Here is a 19,414-nt window from a genome sequence, read left to right as displayed (position 1 = left end):
GCAGAGTTGCAAGGTCCGAGCCTGCGTCTAGAGCATCTGATGGAGGAGCACTGTCCTCCTGGGTCCCCAAGCCACGGAGGGCCAAGGAGTCTGTGCTTTGTCTGGGGAGGGGGGACAGGCAGGTGCACAGCTGAAAGCTGATAGGATTCCTTGGTGCCGAGAGAGAGGTGCTGGCACCACAGGCAGGCTTTGGGAGGAGGCTCCTCTTGCAGATGTTGTTTGGCCTCTTATGTGGGTTGGCATCTGAAGCCATCCAGGGCCCACAAAACTGGGTTTGAATGTTTCCAGCATTTGAGTTCAGTCCCAGAAGATGCAGATCAGCCACTGGTGAGGACAGGGGTGACCCCAAGGCACTGCCCCAGCACCACCTCCTCTGGAGTAGCCTGTGGGGACCGCCCAAGGCAAAGGAGGGTCTGGGCTGTGGCCCCAGAATACAGGGAGGAGGTGGGTAGGTCCTACCTCCAGCTGGTCAGGTGATCATTGGGTTTTGTGACGTACACATCCATCCATCAGCCCTACTCTGGCAAACCCAGTAGCCCTGCTGGAGAGCCTCAGCGGGCACCCTGGGCTGGTAGGGTTCCCCGGGGGAGCAGGCCTCTGGCAGGGAACAGCTAGGGAGGACTGGCCTCCCTCCACCGCCCTTGGATGCCTGGCACAGGCCCCTCCCTGGAATGGGAAACTGAGGTTTGGGATGGGCGGGGCCACAGCTGGTCAGCATCCCTTGGCACCCCAGGTCTGGGGTCTCTGCCGTACAGAAAGGTCCCAAGGGGCGAGGTGGGACAGATAAGCAGGGGGCACATGTCAGCGGGGGACAGGTCAGCGGGGGACAGGTCAGCAGGATGGCGGTGCCAGCAGCTGGGATCTGGCTGGAGCCACGGAGCGAAGGACCATGATCCCTATAGGCGGGGGATGGCGGGGATTGGGGAGCAAAGGGCACAGTGTCACGGAGGAAACGCCGCCTACCGGGCTGGAGGCCGGGTGCAGCTCCGCAGACCAGGCCGACCAGTACACAAGTGCGGACCGCAGCCACATTCTCACCTGGGCGGAGGCAGCCCCGCCCTCTGCCCGGGCCCCGCCCTCGCCCGTGACTCCGCCCCGGCCGGGCCGGCTCCCGGATGTGACCACGCCCCTCTGCGGTCCCACCCCTGCGTGTGGCGCGGTCCCCGAGGCAGGCCCTGCCCCGGGCCTCAGAAGTCCTTCTTGGCCCTTTTCGACAGTCTCTCGGATCAAATCATCACAGGCGTGGACCTGTTAGGGGCAGAGGAGGAACCTCGCCGTGCCGAGTCGCAAAGCCTTGGGGCCCGCTGACCCGAGCTGGGGTCCCTCCCCGGGGCCAGACCCCACCACAGCCGACGCAGGTGGCCCCGTGGGCAGCCTGCTCCCTCTCCCGTGCGTCACCCCCTCCTGACGTCCCGCCCGCTTTGTGCACAAATGTGTAGTTTTAAGCAGTCAGCATTGTTCTGAGATTTCAAAGTGAGACCCGCAGCCAAACACAACATAGTTTTCACAATATCACAGTAAATTCTGGTGGTGCACGCCTGTAATCCCAGCACTCTGGAGGCTGAGACAGGAGGGTTGCAAATTCGGGAAAACGTGGGCTACATAGTGAAACCCAGTCCCCAAAAAGCAAAAATGATAAACTGATTGATGATGATGATGATGATGATGATGATATGATAATTACAGAATCCATAATCACTGAGTGAGCACAAGGAGCAGAGTATTAAGGCCTACTTTCAGTTCAAATGAGTATTTGCATTTATATGAAATGAGCGCACGTCTGAAGCCTGACTTTCACTGCTACTGTCCCAAGCGCGTTCCTGTGGCCTTCATGTTCTTACAGCTGTGTGGCTGGGCACCCACACCTGGGCTCTTCACGCTCTGCTCCCTGGCAGCTCCGCCTCTTCCTCAGTGTGTGACCACAGCACATTGGCAGGAGAGGTGAGGCCTTCCGGGAGCCTGGAGGCTGCCATGGGTACCCCGCCCTCCAGCTGGGAGGAAGGGGGCTCCAGGTCCCTGCAGGACAGCTGCATGGCCCAGAGAGAGGAGGACTGGGCCTGCACCCGGCGAAGAGAGGAGAGGGGCAGGCCTGGTGGTTGGTGGAGACGAGGGGACTGGCAGGCGCTGTGGGCTGGCAGGACCCAGGAGCCCCGCAGGGTTCCAGCCTGCTGGGCCCACAGGTGGGGTGTCAGGGACTCTGGGGACCTCGTCGCACATTGGGCCCACAGCTCCCCAACTTCCAGGGAGCCTGGCTTCCTGTGTCTCCCAACCTCTCATCCCTCAGTTCCCTGGGCCTGTTAGCGGTGGCACCAGGGAGGACCAGTGGCCCTGGGGCTGTGGTTTCTCCAAGCCCAGCAGCAGCTTCTGCGGGTCAGAGACATCATTAGCCCCTGGGGCAGTTGGACAAAGGTGACCTCGGCCTGTGGGAGGCAGCAGCCTGCGGCACAGGACCGTTGCCAACTATCAGTCCCAGGAAAGGGCACAAGGAATGGTCAGACAGCTCAGGAGGGTTCAGCCAGCCCAGCTGGGGCTGTGGTCACCCACAGGGCAAGGAAGGCAAGCACAGCAGACAGACCTCCTTGGGGTCTCGGATTGAGCAAACTGTGCAATCTTCCATAAGAAGTCCTGCATATGGACAGCATTTGGGAGGCTGAGGCAGGAGGATGACCACTAATTCAAGGTCAGCCTGGGCTACATAATGAGTTCAAGTCCTGCTTGAGCTACACAGGGAGACCCTGTCTCAAGAAACAACAAAAAAAAATCATATTTGATGGTATTCAGAAATTTTGTTAATTTGAAATTTTTATTGTAAGTTAACATATGGTAGAACTGATTTTTCTGTGTTAAGTTCTGCGAATTCTATATGGTTCACATAGCCCCCACCATAATCAGGATACAGAGAGGTTCTGTCACCCCACACAGCTCTCAGGCTGCCCTGGCTCCTGCAGACCACAGCTGCCCTTCTCGCTGCTTTGTCTCTTCATTCACATCTTGTGGATGGAAACGTGGTCTGTAAACTTGAGAAACTGGCCTCTTCTCCCAACTGCCTCTGAGGTCCCCACGTTGTCACCCGTGCCTCTGGTTGTTCCTTCCTGCTGTGCTGTGGTGTCGCAGTGTGCAGATAAGCTGCACTTTGTCTGCTGCTTCAACAAACATAGAGGCCGTCTGGGGTCTCTAGGTCTTCCTGCTACGGTAGACACTCTGCAGACATTTACATACTGGGTTTTGTGTGAAGAAAATTATTTCCCCAGAATAAATACTCAGGGTGGAAACACTGGTCACACATTGTTGAGAAAGGGCCCAGCTGCGTTTGGAGGGCTCCCCTCGGCATTGCAGCCACACACTTCGAGAGTTTCCCGCACAGGTGCTCAGCCAAGGACCACAGACTCTTCTGGGACTCAGGACTTTCAGTGCCAGCACCAGGGAGTTCCCAGACAGACACAGACAGCTGACCTTTACCTCACTGTGACAACTGGTTTTGTGTCATTTTGGCTGGGCTAAGGAGCACCCAGAGAGCCAGGAAAGCTTGATGTCTGGGCATGTCTACGAGCAAGTTTCTGGAGTTGGCGAGGATTTGGTCAGTGGACTGACCCCCAGGCAGCATCCAGTCCTCTGAGGGGTTGAGTGGACCGAAAAGCAGAGGAAGTGTGAATTTTCTCTGCCTGAGCTAAGATATCGGTCATCTGCCTTCAGACACCCACCCACCAACTCCTGTGCTCATTGGACTGAATCACATCCCTGGTTTCCCTGCGTCTCCACTTTGCAGATGCCGCTGTGGCCTTTCCAGCCTCCGGTCACATGATCTGATTCCTTGGTAAATCTCTCGCCTCTCTCTTCTCTCTCTTCCCCCTTCCCTCTCTGTGGGTGGTCCTATGGTGCATGATGTTTCGGTCAGCAGGAAACCACATTTTACACAATATTATATCTTCTAGTGACTCCATAGCATCTTAGCTTGTCTAAGTCTACACTATGATGTTCCCACAATGGCACAATTGTCTAATGATGCATTTCTCAGAATGGATCCCTATTGTCACGTGACCTGGCTGTGTATATTGCTTCCCCTTATCTGAAGGGATGTGTTCCAGTGGGTGCCTGACACCCTGGAGAGTACTGAGCTGAGGCAGATTATAGCTTTTCTTATACATACACATCTGTGAAAAAGCATAACTTATAAAGTAGGTACCTTAAGAGATTAACAGTAACCAATAATAAAAAGAACAGTGATAACATACAGTCACGAACATTATGCAAACATGTTCCTCAAGTATCTTGCTCACCCCTCTCCCCTCGTGACATGGTGGCATATATATCTACCCTATTGGTTCAGTTTCTCTGGAAACCCTGACTTAGACACTTGGCATTATCATATTTTTAAAAATTTATTTTAGCAACTCCAATGTGTGTGGAGTCAGCCCTTCCACCTGGTTTGGTGACCATCTCCCCTGTGCTGCCCATGCTAGGTGTCCGTTTACAGGCTCATCTGTTGTCCTTCCTTCCTCTTTACTGAAGTGCCTGTCCAAGCCTCTTCTCACTTTTCTCCTTGTTGTTTGTTTTCATTGGGAGTTCTTCATATATTTTTTGTCTTGTGTTGTTTCTTTGAGGTAGGATCTCATTATAGGTTCAGGCTGGCCTTGAATTCACAGGTAGACCAGGCTGGCCTCACATTTGCAGCAATCCTCCTGCTTATGCCTTCCCAGTGCTGGGATTACAGGTGTGCATCACCACATCCAGCTTCTTTATATATCCTCCCCTCCCTGCCCTGTACCAGGGATGGAACTTGGGACCTTGCGGTTATGAGGCAGGCGTGGTGCCACTGAGCTAAATCCCCAGGTTTTCTTTATATATTCTTCATACACATCCTTTGATGGCTATGTGATCTACAATTCTGTCTTCCACTCTTTTTTATATTCATTTTTATTTATTTATTTAGAGATAAGAGTCTCACCATGTAGTTCAGGCTGGTCTTGAATTCACTGTTTTTTGGTTTTTGGTTTTTTTGGTACAGAGGATCAAATTCGGGTCCTTGTGCTTGCAAGGCAGGCGGCGGAACCACTGAGCTAAATTCCCAGCCCTTGAATTCACTCTGTAGTCCAGGCTAGCCTCAAACTTTCAGAGATTCCCTTGCTTCTGCCTCCCCTCCCCAGTGCTGGGATCATAGGTGTGTGCTACCTTGCCCAGCCTGTCTTCCACTCTTTAGCTTGTCTTTCCATTTTCTTAAGTCATTCTTACAATAAAACTTCTTTGATTTTTTTTTTTTTTGGTACCAGGGATCGAACTTGGGTCCTTGTGCTTTTGAGGCAAGCGGTGGAACCACTGAGCTAAATCCCCAGTCCACAATAAAACTTCTTTACAGGGCCAGGGATTTAGCTCAGTGGCATTGCACCTGCCTAGAAAGTGCAAGGTCCTGAGTTTGATCCCCGGTTCCACAAAAAACAACAACAACAAAAAACTTCTTTACAATAAAACTTTATCATTGCTTTTCTTTTTTTGTGGCAAAATTTACATAAAGTGAAATTCACCATTTTAACCATTTTTAAGCACACAATTCAGTGGCATAAGTAAGTTTATGAAGTTGTATAGCCATCATTGCTGCTTCTGAAACCATTTGTCGCCCCTCACAGAAGCCTGGAGTGTTAGGAATGTTTCCCATGACCCTGTCCCCCAGCCCTGGTAAGTTCTGTTCTACTTTCTGTCTCCACGGATTTGCTTATTCTTCATATTCATGTGAGGGAAATCATGCAATAGTTGACCTACTGTGTCTGGCTTGTTTAATAAACATAATGTTTTCAAGTTCACCCATGTTGTAGCATGTACCAGAACTTCACTACTTTTTAATTTCTTTTTAACTGTGGCAGAATACATGCCACATGAACTTTGCCATCACCATTTTCCAGGCCAGTAGGGATGATTATATACACATGGTTGTATAGCCAATCTCTGTAACGCTTCATTTTCTCAAAATGAACCTCTCTCCCCATTGAATATGAACTCCTCACTCCCCCAGCCCCTGGCAACCTCCATTCTACTTTCTGTCCCCATGAATTTGAGTGGAACCACATAGGATCTGTCTCTTGTGACTCCTGATATCTTCGAGGTACGTACATCCCATCCATGACGTATGTAGCATGGGCAGAATTTCCTTCCTCTCTTAGGTGGATGGGAACATTTTGTCTCTCCACAGACATTTGAGTTGCATCTCTTGGCTACTGTGAATAATGCTGTAGCGACCATGGGGAAATATTTCTCCGAGATCCTGTTTGCAATTTGGGGGGGGGGGGTGACAGAGACTTGCTGTGACATTCAGGCTGGCCTTAAACTCACAGTGTAGCCCAAGCTGGCCTCAAACTTGCAGCAATCCTCCTGTTTCAGCCTCCCAAGTGCTGGGATTACAGGTGTGTGCTACCACATCTGGCTCGTGTTCAAATTTTGGAGATAAAGCCAGAAGTAGAATTTCTAGATCATGGAATAATTCTATTTTTACTTTTCTTGAGGAATGTCATACTCTTTTTCATAGTAGCCGCACCATTCTGTGTCTACACCAACAGGATCCCAGGCTCCTACTTCTTTCTCCATCCTATTTTTTCTTTGATGGCAGCTGTCCTAATGAATGTGAGGTGGGACTCATTAGTTTTTTGGTTTTTGGTTTTTGGTTTTTTTGGTACCGGGGATGGAACTTGGGACCTTGTGCATGTGAGGCAGGCGGAGGAATCACTGAGCTAAATCCCTGGTCCTTATTAGTTTTTTTAATTTTGATTTTGGTGTAGGGATTGAACTCAGGGCTTCCACATGCCAAGCATTATTCTCTGATCTGCACTTCCAGCCTTTCATCGGTGCTTTGATTCACGTTTCCCTAAGGAGAGTAACACAGAGCGTCTTTCTGTGTACCTGCTGGCCACTGCTTGTCTTCTTTGGAGAAATGTCCACTCAAGTCCTTGGCCCATTTTAAATTCAGGCTGTTTATTTTCTTGTTGATGAGTTGCAGGGGTTCTTTATATACCCTAGATATTAAAACCTTATCAGGTATATAATTTGTAAATATTTTCTCCCAATCTGTGGGTTTTCTTTTTATTCTCTTGATAGTGTCCTTTTTTGACAATATTTTGACATACTATTTAAGAAACCATCACCAAATCTTAAGTCATATAGATTCCTGTGTTACTCTTTTTTTTGGCAGAGGTGAGGTTTGAAATAAAGTCTTGTTATGTATTCCAGGCTGGGCTTGAACTCATGGCAATCCTCCTGCCTCAGCCTCACCATCATGCACAGATCTTCTGTTATTCTCCTATGGCTTGTGCTTTTGGTATCAGGTCTAAGAGCTCTTTTCCCAGGTTACAAGGATTTTAGATGTTTCCATCCATTTTAATAGTGTTATATTTTACATTAAGACCTATGAGCCATTTTGTGTGAATTTTTATGAAGGATGTGGTTCAAATTGTCCCCCCTCCTGTACACCAACATCCATTTGCTTCAGTGCCCTTTGTTGAAGAGACTACTCTTTCTCTATTGATTTGCTTTTGCACCTTTGCCAAAAACCAACCATCTTTTGGAGGCTCTGTTTCTGGATTCTATTGTTCCAATGACCTAGATGTGTATCACTTTGTTCACAGTGAGCCTCGAAATCAGAGCATGTGATTCTTCTAACTTCATTTTATGTTCTCAAAATTGTTTAGGCTGTCCTAGTTTCTTCACTTCTCCAAAATAAATGTTAGAACCAGCTTGTCTGCATTTATTATAGCTTGTCCAGACTGGGAGATGCCAGACAACGAGGACAGTCCAGTGGTGCTTTCCTCTCCCACCTGCTGTGGCTTCCTCTCCAAGCGCTCGAGCTCTGCGCCAGGCCTCTGTGCAGCCTTAATGGCTGCAATCCACAGGAAGGCAGGTGGACTTTGCCCACTCCTCTGTTTCCTGGAACTGGAGCCCTCTAGTTAATTTTTAATAATGTGATAATGGTAATATGGTTCCATTTCAAAAGACTTTTATCTTTTAGACATACAAACGGAAGTATGTATGATTAAATGATTTTTAAAAACCACAGTCACAGAATGTTTTAAAAACATAGCAGATTAACAAAGAACAATTTGATAATAGAAAAGCAGCCTGAGACAGCAGTTTAGACACTGTCTGCAGCCACCTTCTCGGGGTCCAATCCCAGCTTCACCCTGGCCAGAAGGTGGCCTTGAACATGCTGACCAGCCTCTGTAGCTGCCTCGGATCATGATAAAGCCTTGTGCCAGGTGTGGGAGGACCAAGTGAGTCACAGTATGGAAGCACTCAGAATTTGTTCCATGATGTAAGCTGTTTGCGACTCACCGGGGCGGGCGGGGGAAGACAGCTGGTCTCACATCAGTTACCATCAGGAGGGCGAGCTTCACAGAGGACAATTTCACTTCATTTAAATCCTTCTATTCATCCATCCAGTTCCCTTCCAGGAAGTCTTCTCTGTATAAGTGAAATTACTGCTGGTGTCACAGTACAGCCACGGTTAGGATACCACCCTAAGCGTTCATGCACAGTAACCCATTCCATCCACGTGGTACAGGCCAGTTTATTCAGGGCAAAAGCTATTGTGTTATTAGAAAGAATGGGCAGGCCTCAACCTTCCTGTTGTGGGGATATCTGTGTGTGTTTAGGTGCAGTGGGGTGGGGGTGGTGGGCGACCCTTTCTATAAAAATAAAGAATGGAGTACCTTTTCTTACTTTCTTTTTTGTTGTTGTTTTTTCCTTTGGTACCTGGGATCAAACTCGGGTCCTTGTGCTTGCAGAGCAGGCAGCAGAACCACTGAGCTAAATCCCTGGCCCACCTTTTCTTACTTTCTAACTTTTATAATCTCTACATAGGTATTATTAATGGTTTTAATAATAAGGAAATAAGACAGTCCATATTACCCAAAATGATTTACAGATTCAATGTAATGCCTATAAAAATTCTAATATTATTTTTCATAGAAATGGAAAACAAATCCTAAAGTTAACATGGAATCACAACCAAAAAATACCCAAAAAAACCCTAAATAGCTAAGGCAATTGTTACCATTAATAGTGATTATCAACTTGACTGGATTAGGAGACACCTAGCAGATTAGTAAAGTACACTTCCAGGTGTGTCTGTGTCATTCTCCCACGAGTGACTGTATCTGGCTCCTACCCCTTTCTTTTCTGTGCACTTATCAACCTATTCTGCTTCCTGGCTGTCATGAAGTGAGAAACTGTTTCTGCCTGTAATCCCAGCACTTGGGAGGCTGAAGCAGGTGGATCAATTTGAGTTTGAGGCCAGTCTGGGGTACATAGTGAGTTCAAGGCCAGCCTGAATTACAAAGCGAGACTAGTCTCAAAAAACAAAACAAAACAAAAACTAACACAAAGAAAGAATGGAAGGAAGAAAGAAAGAAACTTTGTTCTGCCACACTCTTCTGCAATAATGTTCTTGCCTTGGAGCTAGCCAAAAATGGACTGAAATCTCTGAAGCCAAGAGCCTAGCCAGGGAGTTAGCTCAGTGGCACTGCACCTGCCTCACAAGTGCGGGGTCCTGAGTTCGAGCCCTGGTACAGAAAAAAAGAACTCTGTTGGAATTTGAGTAAGGACCATTCATGTTACATTCTGGCAAAGAACAAAGAACTTGTCTACATCTGGTCCATTTCCTAAGATTTTTCATGGGTCTGAATTTCATTATGGGAACTAATTGATTTGGCAGAGGAAATTTCATGGCAGCCCAACACTCAGGTTGTGGCATGGGTACTGCTGGCTTCTTTTAGCCAGACTTATAGTGAAAATTAGGAGTAAATGAGACAGACATGGTGGTGCATGTCTGTAATCCTAGCACTCTCAGAGGCTGAGGTAGGAGGAGCACAAGTTTGAGCCCAGCCTGGGCAACTCAGCAACCAAGTAAGACCCTTGTCTCAAAATTTAAAAAAACCCAGAACAAAAAACAAAAGCTGGGGATGTAGCTCAGTGCAAAGGTCAGGGATTCATTCTCCAGTACTGTCAAAAAAATTTAGGAACAAAAAGCAGAACAGATTGCCTTGAAAAACTTGAAGTTTGGCTCAAAAATGACCATGTGTTAATTTGTGGTCAAAGGAGGTGTGTTTGCTGAAGAGATTAGTACCATTAAAAAGACTAAATATTTTGAACAAGGACAAGAAGATGCTTTGAGAGCATCTAAGGAACTCACAAGACCCCACCCATCACAGACTCAAGGGTACAAAAGTATAAACTTTTCATTTGAAAAGAGAGCTTGATGGGCCAGGGATTTAGCTCAGTGGTTCTGCTGTCTGCCTCACAAGTACAAGGACCCGAGTTTGATCTCCAGTACCAAAAAGAGAGGGGTGGGAGAGAAGAGCTGGGGATTTAGCTCAGTGGTTCCACTGCTTGCCTTGCAACCAGAAGGTCCTGAGTTCGATCCCTGATACCAAAACCAAAATAAAACAACACAACAAAAAAAATCCAGAGCTTGTTGGAAAAGAGGCATCACGGGATTCATTTCTTCATGCTCAGCTATCCAGGCACTCAGAGGCCACTGCTTCCATAGTCCAAGGAGTCCTGGCTACTGGCCAAACTAGGGACATACCTTAGCATCATCTGTGTGAGGATGATTTTTCAGGCATGCAGAATGTAAGAGTTGTGGGACCAAGAAGCTTTCACTCAGATTTAAGAGGAAGGTCTCGGAGTTCCAGAAAAGAAGCCACTGAGAGGGCAGTGCATAAAACTGTGGGAATGAAGCCAAAGTTGTAGTGGAGATCCCAGGAGTTTGGAGGTGCCAGGAATGTGGAATATATGCCAGAAGAAGGGCACAGGCCACAAGTGGAGCTAGCCGAAGAGACCAGCCATGTGGGCTACAACCAGCAAAGCCATAGCCGTGAGGCCTCCAAGCCCTCACACATATCTCCTCACCCTGTGCCTGGAAGCTGGACCTGGAACTACTGGATTTACTGTTTGCCCCGCTGTGTTGCAGTCTTTTTTTTGGTCTTATTCTTTTTTTTTTTTTCTCTTAAATTCTTTTATCTGTACATTTTAGGTATACAATACATTTACATTCATCAGTAGGAACTTGTACCTTTACATGATGTATCTTGGTTCTTTTTTTTTTTTTTTCGGTCTTATTCTTTTCTATTCCCCTATTCATTTCTTTTGGAATGAGAATGTTAACCCCGTGCTATTGTATATTGGGAATTAGTAACTTGCTTTTTTAATTTTATAGGGGTTCACAGGTAAGAGTTTGCTCTTAGTTTCAGAAGAGACTTTGATTTGGACTTTCGAGCAATGCTGCAACTATTGAGTTTTTGTGGAAGCAATTATTGCATTTTTTGGTTGACACAGGATAGTTGTATCATGTTAGGTGGAATTATGAGACTACTTATGGTTTAAGGAAATGTGCTTGGTTGTTGTCTTCATCACATACTTGTCTTTCAGAGAAAATACCCATAATCCATAATTTAACAGAGGAGGAAAGGTTTGTTTTGGCTCACAGTTTCAGAGATCTCAGCTCATAGTTGGCTGGCTTCAAGTGAGAAATGGCATGGCGGAAGAACATGGCAGATGAAAAGCTGCTCAACTCATGGTGACCAGGAACTAGACAAAGAAGGAAGAAGTCTGGGAGGAAGATATACCCTTATAGTTTATACCCCCAGTGACCAGCCTTCAACCAGGCCCTACCTCCTAACAGCAAGTCAGATATAGCACTCCCATAATCCTATCACCTTCCAAAAGCCCCAAAAGTCTGAACATATGGGGCTTTTAGGGGACATCTAGATCTAACCTACAACAACTGTCCAGTTGACAAGTTGTAGATTGTGACCATTCACCATGATTGTCAACTTAACTGGATTAGGAGGTGCCTATAAATTTGGAAAGCACTGTTATGTTTATTTTTTCTCACATTATGGTTTATATCTAGATGTTCCTCCAAAACCTCTTGTGCTCAGGGCAAGATGATTAGATTATGGGGGTGGCATAGCTGTCAGGAGATGGGGCCTGGGAAGACGGAGGTCACTGGGGGCACGGCCTAGAATTATATATCTCTTTCCTGGGTCCTTGCTTTATTCTTTGCTTCCTGGATGTCATGAGGTAAGTAGCTTTCCTCTACCCAGGCCCTTCCACCATGCTGTTCTACTTTAGAGCCAGCCAACTATAGACTGAAACTTCTACAATCTGTGAGCCAAAATAAACGTTTCTTTCTTTAAGTTGTGGGTGTTGGGAATTGTGTCTCAAGGACAAGAAAGTAACTAAGCACACTTCTGGGTGTATCTGGGTTGAGAACGGGGGTGAGACCCTGGGGATTGTAACTGATTCCTAGCCCTTGCCTCTCTAGTACACTTTCCAATATGCTCTACTCCCCAGCCCCCATGAAGTGGGAAACTCTGCTCCATCAATTCCTTCCACCATGACATTCCTTACTTGAGCCAGCCAGTCATGGAATGAAATCTCTGAAACCACAAGCCAAAATAAACCACTCTTTCTCTGAGTTGCAGGTATCAAGAATTTTGTTCCAGGAACAGAAAAACTAACCAATACAGCAGTCCTGAGGAGGAAGAACAAGTTGGGGAGGGTGGCACATGCCTGTGATCCCAGCATAGGGAACCTTGTATCCAGCTACTCCACGGAATCTGTCAATCAAGTCTAGAAGTCTTTTGGAGGAGTTTTTTGGGTCTTCTATGTAGAGTATCATATCATCAGCAAATAATGACAGTTTAACTTCTTCCTTTCCTATCTTTATTCCTTTTATTTCTTTCTCTTGTCTAATTGCTGTGGCTAATGAGTCCAGAACTATGCTGAACAGGAGTGGTGATGGTGGGCATCCTTGTCTTGCGTGAAAGTTTTCAGTTTTTGACCATTTAGTATGATGTTGGCTGTTGGTTTTTCATAGATAGCCTTAATCAGGATGAGATAAAGACCTTCTGTTCCAATTTTCTGTAGGGTTTTTATCATGAATGGGTGTTGGATTTTGTTGAATGCTTTTTCTGCACCTATTGAGATGATCATATGGTTTTTGTCCTTGACTCTGTTAATACAGTGTATTACATTTATTGATTTACGAATGTTGAACCATCCTTGCATCCCCGGGATAAATCCAACTTGGTTAGGGTGTATGATCTTCTTGATGACCCTTTGTATTCTGTTTGCCAGTATCTTGTTGAGGATTTTTGCATCTGTGTTCACTAGGGAGACTGGCCCATTGGGTTGGGTCTTTCCCTGGTTTTGGAATCAAAGTAATACTTGCTTCCAGGAATGAATTTGGAAGCTTTCTTTCCCTTTCAATTTCCTTGATAAGTTTAAAGCGTAATGGTGATAGTTCTTCTTTAAATGTCTTGTAGAATTCAGCAGTGAAGTCATCAGGACCTGGGTTTTTCTTTGTTGGTAAATTTTTAAATTAATTTTCAATTTCACTCATTGCAATTGGTGTGTTTAGAATTTCTATATCTTCATTTAACTTTGGTAATTTGTATGTATCTAGGAATCTGTCCATTTCTTCTGTTTTCCATTTTATTAGAGTACAGGTTCTCGCAGTAGGTATTGATGATCCTCTGGATTTCTGCTGGATCTGTTGTGACTTCACCTTTTTCATTTTTTTTTTTTTTTTTTTTTTTTTTTTTGGTACTGGGGATCAAACTCGGGTCTTTGTGCTTGCACAGCAGGCGGCGAAACCACTGAGCTAAATCCCCGGCCCAAGACTTGAGGGGTTTTTTTGTTTTTGGTACTGGGGATCAAACTCAGGACCTTTCACTTGTGAGGCAGGTGGCAGAACCACTGAGCTAAATCTCCAGCCCTCCTTTTTCATTCTTGATTGCATGGATTTGAGCCTTTTCTTTCCTTTTTTTGATAAGATTGGCCAAGGGCTTATCGATTTTATTTATTCTTTCAAAAAATCAAGTCTTTGATTCATTTTTTGTATTGTTCTCTTAGTCTCCATTGCATTGATTTCTGCTCTCATCTTTATAATTTCCTCTCTTGTACGAGCTTTGGGTTTGTTATGCTCTTCTTTTTCTAGGAGCTTGAGGTTCTGCATTAGGTTATTTATTTGAGTTCTGTTTTCCTACTATGGGGATTCACTGCTATGAATTTCCCGCTTAGAACTGCTTTCATTGTGTCCCATAGATTCCTGTATGTTGTACTGGCATTATCATTTACTTGTAGAAACTGTCTAATTTCTTCTTTAATTTCCTGTGACCCTTGGTTGTTCAGGAGGGTGTTATTTAATTTCCATATGTTTGTGGGAGTTTTGTAGTTTCTTACATCATTGATCTCCAATTTTATTGCACTGTGGTCTGATAAACTACAAGGGGTAACTTCAATTCTTTTACATTGACTTAGACATGTCCTATGAGCTAGCATGTGGTCTATTTTGGCAATGACCCATGTGAAGCTGAAAAGAATGTGTATTCTGATTTTGTGGGGTGGAACACTCTATAAACATCTATTAAGTCCATTTGTTCAATAGCTTGGTTCAATTCTAGAATTTCATTAATTTTTTGTCTAATTGTGATAATGGGGTATTGAGATCCCCCACCACAATTGTATTAGAGCTTGTTTTTTTATGTTCATTAATATTTGTTTTGTATAGTTGGGGGCATTCATATTTGGTGCATATATATTTAGGATTGTCATCTCTTCTTCTTGGATTGTTCCCTTCACAAGGATGTAGTGACCATCTTTGTCTCTCTTAATTAGTTTTGGTTTGAAATCTAGTTTGTCTGCAAATAGAATTGGTACCCCTGCTTTTTTCTGAGTTCCTGTGATGTGGAGAACTGTTTTCCATCCTTTTACTTTCCATCTATTTCTTTTTGAGTTAGGTGTTTCTTGTATACAGCATATTGTTGGATTTTGCTTCTTAATCCATTCTGTCAGTCTATTTCTTTTGATTGGTGAATTGAGACCATTAACATTGATGGTTATAATTGATAGATACTGATTCATCCTTGTCATGATGTTTCATTATTGTTGGTTTTTATTTCTTGGTTTTTTTTCTTTTTTTTTCCCTTTCCCTTTAGTTTCTTACCTTGCCTGGTGGCTTCCCTCTGTTGGGCCTCATGGAGTTGTGATCTTCATTGCCTTTTTCTAGGATATGGCTTAGGATTGTTTGGAGAGCTGGTTGGTGTTCATGAAATTTCTCAGGTGTTCTTTGTTGTGAAAGTATCTAATTTCCCCATCAATTTTGAAAGATAATTTTGCAGGATACAACAAACAGTCTAGGTTGGAAGTTATTTTCTTTTAGGGCTTGAAATACTTGACTCCAGGCTCTCCTTGATTTGAGGTTTTGTGTTGAAAAATCTGCCATGATTCTGATAGGCTTTCCTTTATAGGTGATGTTTCTTTTCTCTAACTGCCTGCAGGATTTTGTTCTTCTGTTGGGTTTCTGGGATCTTATTATGTGTCTAGGCATAGATTTTTTTTTATCATGGCTAGTTGCAATTCTATATGCCTCACCTATCTGTATGTCCAATTCTCCACCTCTGACTGGGAAGTTTTCTACTATTACTTCTGTGAATAGTTTTTTTTATGTCAATTGTATTTTCTCCTGTTTTTCCGCGGACTCTTATCAGTCTTGCTATTCTTCCTTGCATCATCTAGCAGCTGCTGGATTGATTTCTTATGGTTCCTTATTGTTTTTAAGAAATCTGTTTTCATGGTCTTTAACTGCAATCCTGTCTTCTATATCTGATATTCTATCTTCAGCTTCCCTTAATTTACTATTCATGCTTTCAATGGAGTTTGTAATCTCCTGAATATGTTTGAATCTGTTTCATGGTTTCCATTTCTTTCTTATGCTGGGGATTCATGGCTTCCAGCATGTTTCTGAGCTCATCTATTTTTTTTAATGTTTCTGTTCTAGAGGCTCTAATTATGTCTTTCACTCTGCTCACCATCTTTGTAGTTATCTGGGAGATTATTTCTGCTTTGAATTTTTCTAGAGCCTCATCCGTTTTCATACTTCCTGTGCTATCAGTTCAGGGTGTCCAGGTGGTTATCAGACTTCTCCACCTTCTTTTTCTCAGAAATTGCCTTTTGTGGGGTGGAAGTCTGAGTTTGTGACTTGCTTAAATGTCTTCTCATTTTTGTTTTTGGTACTATCAGTTATAAGACAATGAGTCTCAGTAAGCCAGTCACAGACCCATGAGATTCAGGCAGATTTCTGGCTGCAAGTCCCAAATTGAGCTCCCTGTCCTTCTGCAGGGTTGAACTCTGCAACTCTATTACAGGTTCCAGCTGTCTTTCCCCTGAAAATAGTCCAGGTTCAAATGGGAGGTGATGATCCCTCCAACTTACCAAGCACCGTGGTCTGGTGTGCCTATATTGCAGAGATTCTCTTCACTTTTCCAGTGCGCTTCAGTTTTCTTCAGGGAGCCTGAGAGAGGCCCTCTGTTGTTCACTTTTGCAACTCAGGACAACGGCCTTTATATTCCCCTGTGCCTCTGTAGTGTGGAACTAGGTAGTTGCACATTCAAAAGGCCAGAGGTGGTGGTGGGGTTTGGCTGTTGTTACAGGCGCCCGTGCGGCCAAGCCGGCGGGCTGGTGGGCCTGCGTGGTGTGTGTCCTCACCGTCTCCTGGATACAAGTGGGCGGGGCAAGCCCGAAGGAGCCGACGGACCAGGGCTCAGCCACCCGCGTCTGACCACAAGGCCAAGGATTGAAAGTCTTTAGTCTATTCTAGGACCACATGTAAATATTTCATAGCCTATCTGTAGAAAAATCTTAAATGTTCAAAGTCAAAATAAAGTGATTACGTGCTTATGACTAAGATATTATTCTCTCCTGAACCCACAGAACCCATCATGTGATTTCCTCACTGGGGTCGTGTCTTCTAAGGAGATAAATCACACAATCTCCTGGGCTGGGGCCTGGCTCAAGTGGTGCAGCGCTTGCCTACATGTACAACCCCTGGGTTCAATCCCCAGCCCCACAAACAAATGCATAAACTACTTGTTGTGGTTTTGTTTGTTTTTGGTACTGGGGATCCAACTCTGGACCTTGTGCTTGCAAGGCAGGCAGCGGCACCACTGAGCTAAATCCCCGGCCCTACTTCCTGTGTTTTATACTCTTCTTATGATGTGATTTCACGCTCTCTCCCATTAAATCAGGGTGAGCCTGTTATGATGGCAGAGCAGATGTTACTTGCAGACATAGATCACAAGAAGGCCATATGCTTCTGCCCTGTTCTATCAGAATGAAGCCCTTGGAGGGCCAGGGATTTAGCTCAGTGGTTTCACCACCTGCTGTGCAAGCGCAAGGACCCGAGTTCGATTCCTGGTACCAAAAAAAAAATGAAGCCCTTGGAAACTCTTGCTCAGTATTGGCTTGTGCCTTCCTTCCTAAGTCCATATGCCAAAGAGCAGCAGAAGACTCCAGAAAGCTCCTGCTGTCTGCAGCAGGAAGCAGCCATCTGCACAGGAGAGCCCCCATCCCTAAGCTGAATTGGTCACTCTTGACCAGTGGTGGTGAACCTATGTCTCCAGTGCCGCAGCCGGCTCCCTGTCATCCCTGAAAGCTCTAAAAGGTTCACCATCACTCGTCTTGACCTTGACTCTCCGAATTCCAAAACAGTGTGAATTAAGTTTCTTTTGCTAAAGCCACCTAATTCACGGTGTGTTGACCTTCCCACCCCTTCCACACTACCATACCAACCAAGGCTGCTCAGCAGCTAGAACAGCCCTGGAGGCCCCGGTCCACAGCCCTGGGGGGGCACCCACCTTTATTCAGCACTGGAGGCAACTATCTGAGTCACCCTGGAGTGTAGCCCTGGGGACAGGAATGGGCTATGCTCATCAAGATCTGGAAACTGCAGATTCTTGTGCAAAATACATGGTGTTGTAAGCAGTGGAATTTTGGATGTGTTGCTATGCAACAATAGATAACAGACATAATTGCTTGTAAGTATCTTGTTTTCCTGAGTACTACAAATGTGAATGCATCTGCCCTGGATTCTTGAGCTTGGCAAACATTGCTGGGTTGACAGTCATATCACCTCTCAGTGTTGAATGTGTCTCCCCTGTGCTCCTCCAATGCTGCTGATGAGAGGCAATTCCCTGAATCCCCAGCCTTGAAGAGCCCTCCCTCCCTCCTTCATGGGGCGTAAACCCAGGGCCTTTGCACTGAGCTACATTCCCAGTCCTTTTTATTTATTAAGACAGGGTCGTGGCCCCGGGGATGTAGCTCAGTGGCACCATGCCTCCCTTACAAGTGCAAGGTCCTGAGTTTGATCCCCAGCACACACAAAAAAAGGGTCTTGCCAAGTTGTCCAGGGTGGGCTGGAACTTGTGATCCTCCTGCCTCAACCTCTCAGAGTGCTGGGATTACAGGCACTCACCACGACACCCAGTTCCTTGAGTACATCTTTGTGTTTTCTCTTCGGATGCTTTCAGGCTCCCTCACAGATCACTCCCCTCCTGGCATGTCAGTGATGTGTCCTGCTGCAAGTTCTTTGCTACTCGTGGTATGGGGTGCACAGTGCTCCTTTCCACCCTCAGGGGACAACTTCCAACTCTGGATAGCATTCTAAGATGCTCTTGGAACATTCTTCCCCTCTGGAATTCCTGCTAGTTTGACTTCTAGGGTGATTTCCTTACCTTTATCTTTCTACTCAGCTTTTTAAAAAACAAGTTGTTGTCATCTTTTCTAGCTCAGGGGTTGGCCAAGTCCAACCAAGAGGTCTTCATGTAGCTTCCGTCAGGTGTCAGCTGGGGCCAGGGCCGTCCACAGTCCACCTGGGCTGGGCTTCTGTGGTCATACAGGCATCGGGCATGGGCACTGGCACAGCACCAAGTGCGGTGTGCCCCCTTCATGGGTTCTCACATAGTCAGGGGTGATTCCTCAGAGCTCATGATCTCTGGGTAGATTTCCTAGGGTGACTTCTCTAGCAGTTAGCATACCAGTGCCCACTTAAAAATAATTTGTTGTTGTTTTTTGTGGTAGCAGGAATCGAATTTGGGTCCTTGCACTTGCACAGCAGGTGGCGAAACCACTGAGCTAAATCGCCAGCCCTGTTGTTGTTTTTTGAGACAGGGTCTTACTATGTAGTTCAGACTGGACTTGAACTATGTAGCCCAGGATGGCCTCAAACTTGCAATGATCCTTGTCTCAGCCTCTTGTGTGCTGGGATGACAGGTGTGTGTCACTGTGCCTGGCTACTTTAAAATAATTTTAACCTATCATAATTTTATCTTCTAGCTTTTCTTGGGTGGTTTCTTGAAGCACTGTGCTTGTGAGTAGGGGATATTTTCAACCCTCTCTGATGTCCTTAGGCAGCTCTGGAATGCTCATTTTTCTGTATTTCTTGTTTTCTCTTTGGTCACTTTTTTTTTAAGGAGATAGGGTCTTGCTGTGTTCCCCAGGGTGACCCTGAACTCCTGGATTCAAGCAACCCTACTGCTTCAGTTCCCTAGTACCTGAGACTACAGGTGCACACAGATACACCTGGCTTAGGCTA

This window comes from Heterocephalus glaber, unplaced genomic scaffold (assembly GCF_053883595.1).
Source record: "Heterocephalus glaber isolate CG9 unplaced genomic scaffold, H.glaber_assembly_v1.0 deba00001226, whole genome shotgun sequence".
Classification (NCBI taxonomy): domain Eukaryota; kingdom Metazoa; phylum Chordata; class Mammalia; order Rodentia; family Bathyergidae; genus Heterocephalus; species Heterocephalus glaber.
This window is presented reverse-complemented; position numbering follows the sequence as displayed.